A 5,000-nucleotide genomic window follows, 5' to 3' on the forward strand; every position below is an offset into this window, starting at 1 on the left:
CCTCCTCCACCTCCGCCTCCTCCTCCCCTCCTCCTCCTCCACCTCCTTCTCCTCCACGTCCTCCTCCTCCTCCTCCTCCCTCTCCGCCACGTCCTCTTCCTCCACCTCCTCCTCCTTCACCTCCTCCTCCTCCACCTTCTCCCCCTCCTCCTCCACTTTCTCCTCCTCCACTTCCTCCACCTTCTTCTCCACTACCTCCTCCTCCTCCTCCACCTCTTCGTCCACCTTCTCCTCCACCACCATCTCCTCCTCCTCCACTTCCTCCTTCACCTCCCTCTTCTCGAAGACCGTCGTCTCAGAATTGGGACACCATCGGGTCCTCCTTGAGATCGTGTTCGAGGGCCATCGTCTCGTCGTGCACAGGGATCCTCCGAGCTCCCTTCAGAGTCTTCGGGACTCTTGTGTCTGTGCTGCTCTCTTCATCAAATGCCCGTTCTGACCATCAACACTGTTTATTCTATTTATTTGTTTATCTAATTAATTAATTAATTAATTAATTAATTAATTAATTAATTAATTAATTAATTAATTAATTAGTCTATTCATTTATTTATTCATCTATCTATTTACTTATTTATGTATTTATTTATTTATTCATTTATTTACCTAACTATTTATCTATCTATCTATCTATTTACTTATTTATTTACTTGTTTCTTAATTTTATATATCAATATATTTATCTATTTATCCATATACTTATTCATTTATTTTTTCTATTTATCTGTTTATTTATTCATTTATCCTTTTATTCGTTTAATTAATTCTTTATCTATTTATTTGTTTACTTATATATATATATATATATATATATATATATATATATATATATAGATATATATATATAAATGTATATACATATATATATTTATATATTTATTTGTTTATCTATTCATCTATTCACGATTTTTTTACCTTGTATGGGTGATCTTTTCCAATTCATTCGTAAAAGAATGTAGAAAATATTCTCCTTGGCATGATGATGATGATGATGATGATGATGATGATGATGATGATGATGATGATGATGATGATGATGATGATGATGATGATCATTATCATCACCACAATCACCACCATCACCAAAACCACCACCACTACAACCATCATCATCATCATCATCATCATCATCATCATCATCATCATCATCATCATCATCATCATCATCATCATCACCATCACCAATGGTGGTTACCTATATGTATTGGTCAGCGAATCTGTCTATTTTCAAAACCCGTAAACCCCGTCGCCGCCATCACGAGGTGCAGCCCTGGGGAGATGGCACTTGATTCCCGGAATGGCCCCTCATATATTTCTCTACCAACCTCATTTGTATTTCTTACACATGTTTCACACATGTAGACCTGACAACCGGTGACTGATCACCACATTGATAAGAACATAAGAATGGAGGAGACTGTAAGGGACCATTAGGCTTACACTAGGTAGTTCCAAGTCCCTTACCACCTGTCATCCTTATCCATGAAGTTATCTGATCTTCTTTGAAACAAAATAAAAATAAGTTTCTCCCTTTGGGTGTGGGAAATTTACCCCCCCACGCCCCCACACCCGCCTTGTCGATCCCACCTCCCCCCAATTGGCTCTTGACGAAGCAGAAGCTATACAAAGCGTCCCTGTATTGAGAGGGTTTAGCTGTAACGATCCGGCAACAGGTGGCATATATCCTGTAACCCTCTCTCCTTCATGGGTCCTGTTGATATGTATTTTCATTGACAATACTTCTAGACATTCGATTTATTTTCATGCATTTACTTTCATCTTTCCTTTTCGTATTATTTTTTTTTCTTTTTTTTTTATTAAATTTCTTAGTTATTTATTTCTTATTGTGAAGATCATGTAATGTTTGCACTAAAGAATCTACAGCGATCTACAGAATTTTGGGCTGATGATGAAAATACAGGAGAGGTTGTTGTTGTTTTTATAAAAAAAATATTGGCTACCAAAAGTATTGGCACCATCAATTTCGTTTGAAAAAAATATAAAACTTTTACTTCACAATGCTTCTTCAAACTCTTTTAAAAATGTGGAAAATTCTAAATTCTTGATATATACAGTATATATATATATATATATATATATTATATATATACATATATATATACAGATATTTACATGTATATACATATATATATATACATATATATATATATACATATACATATATATACATATATATATATATGTATATACACACACACACATATATATATGCGTAAATAACCACTAGGAAAAAGTAAACTAACGAAGCAGAGCGCTTTCGTGTAATTACATCTTCAGTGCAGATACAAAGAAGGAATTATAAGATGAAGAAACAAGGTACAGAATATATGACATAGTGAAGAGGGCATTCGGAGAGGTAGTGGAAGAAGTACACGTGGCGGACGTATGGGCCGTCCTGGTAGCCAACAAGTATGGGACGTTTGGGCCGTCCTGGTAACCAACAAGTATGGGACAACTGCTCATAATTTATATTACAATTCAAACAATTTTGAAATTTCATGAGAAATAAAACTATCTAATTTGTACAAACCTTGATGAAGATTAACATTTATCCCCTTACTAGATTTGATCAAACTGCATTCAATTAAATTTCTTTCTGTTATGTTGTTGTTGTATGTGATGACTTTAGCGTTATCCCAGTCAACTGGGTGGTTAAAATGGTTCATGTGGTTGAATATACCGCTAGATTGGTTTCCCTCTCTAACGTATTTCTTATGTTGATTAATTCGTGTTGTGAGTGCTTTAGCAGTCTGACCAACATAAAACTGATTACATGATTTGCAAGGTATTTTGTACACACACCCTTTATTACTATTGACAGACAACATTTACGACATTGGTACTAAGCTACAATACCCCACACATGTTCTTGATAAAGCTTACTATCGTGCTAAAAGGACATTTTACAACCTTAGGTCAACTCAAACTTTCAATATGAATAACTTGCTAATTTTACCGTACCAAGAGAACCTGCAAAATATTCCAAATATGTTACGTAAATTTAACATTAATGTAGTTTTCAATAACAAGAACACTGTAAGACAAATGCTCATAAATAATTCTGTCAATAGTAATAAAGGGTGTGTGTACAAAATACCTTGCAAATCATGTAATCAGTTTTATGTTGGTCAGACTGCTAAAGCACTCACAACACGAATTAATCAACATAAGAAATACGTTAGAGAGGGAAACCAATCTAGCGGTATATTCAACCACATGAACCATTTTAACCACCCAGTTGACTGGGATAACGCTAAAGTCATCACATACAACAACAACATAACAGAAAGAAATTTAATTGAATGCAGTTTGATCAAATCTAGTAAGGGGATAAATGTTAATCTTCATCAAGGTTTGTACAAATTAGATAGTTTTATTTCTCATGAAATTTCAAAATTGTTTGAATTGTAATATAAATTATGAGCAGTTGTCCCATACTTGTTGGTTACCAGGACGGCCCAAACGTCCCATACTTGTTGGCTACCAGGACGGCCCATACGTCCGCCACGTGTACTTCTTCCACTACCTCTCCGAATGCCCTCTTCACTATGTCATATATTCTGTACCTTGTTTCTTCATCTTATAATTCCTTCTTTGTATCTGCACTGAAGATGTAATTACACGAAAGCGCTCTGCTTCGTTAGTTTACTTTTTCCTAGTGGTTATTTACGCATTTGTGAACACACGCTCCTGGTGTTTTTATTGCACATATGTATATGTATATATATATATATATATATGTATATATATATATATACACATATGTATATATATCAACGTGTCTGTAACTTCAAAATGATTACCAACAGGAGGTTATCTCAAACTCCTTTAGAAATGTGGCAAATTTGAGACATTTTTTTAACAAAAATAAATAGATAAATAGATAAGAAAATAATAAGAGATAAAAGATGAATATTTCTGGCCACTTCCGTAACAAGGGGCCATTCATTATTCCAGTCTCGCTGATGTGAGACAGAGCACCTCTTTAAAGAGGACTTTATTCTTTTCAATTTACCCTTTACTTAAAGGGGCGAGGTGAATAAACATAGTAATTAAAGAATGGACTTTGTAACCATGTAGTGTGCGCTGAAACTATCAGTTGTTTTAGGAAATAGACAACTTTATGGATGGGGATGACAGGTGGTAAGGGACATGGAACTGACTAGTGTAGGCCTTAAGGTCTCTTACGGTCTCCTCCATTCTTATGTTTTTACGTAAAAGCTTACGTCAGGAGACGCTTAGCTCTCGTCTAAATTCGCCACAATCACATTTGCCCTGTGTGTAAGGAGAGCAGGTCTTTGGGGGATCGAAACGGAGACTTTACACTCACGAGGCGGAAACGAATGTGACCTTTCCACAGCGTCACACTCCAATCAGCCATTGTGACGTCACGTCACGTCACGTCACGTCACGTGATAACAATACCCTCAACATTCAAGGACACTTCGATGTCTGAGAACGGAGATGAAGTCAAATTATCGAAGTGGATCAAAGGCTTTAACAAGGTTGACCCAAACAAGGTCATTATATTATGACAACGGAATAGGACTCCCAGTAATGGATGGAGATGACAGGTGGTAATGGACATGGAACTGCCTAGTGTAGGCCTCATGGTTTCTCGTAGTCTCCTTCACTCTTATATTCTGAAGTAATTTTTCGCGAAGTAAGAAACGATGTCTTCTTTCGTTTTTGTTTTTGTTTTTGTTATCAAGACCATAACTCGCAAACGCTCTTTGAAAAAAAGTATATATATATATATATATATGTGTGTGTGTGTGTGTGTGTGTGTGTGTGTGTGCATATATATATACATATATATATATATATACAAATATTTATATATATATATTTATATATATATATATTTATATATTTATATGAATGTAAATAGAATAAAGGTTGAATAACTAAATAGATTAGTTCATCGATAAATAGATAAATAAAAAAGTAGATATAGATTTATTAGATATATGAATAAA

The sequence above is a fragment of the Oratosquilla oratoria genome, chromosome 7 (assembly GCF_046742065.1).
Source record: "Oratosquilla oratoria isolate Oo_2021 chromosome 7, ASM4674206v1, whole genome shotgun sequence".
Classification (NCBI taxonomy): domain Eukaryota; kingdom Metazoa; phylum Arthropoda; class Malacostraca; order Stomatopoda; family Squillidae; genus Oratosquilla; species Oratosquilla oratoria.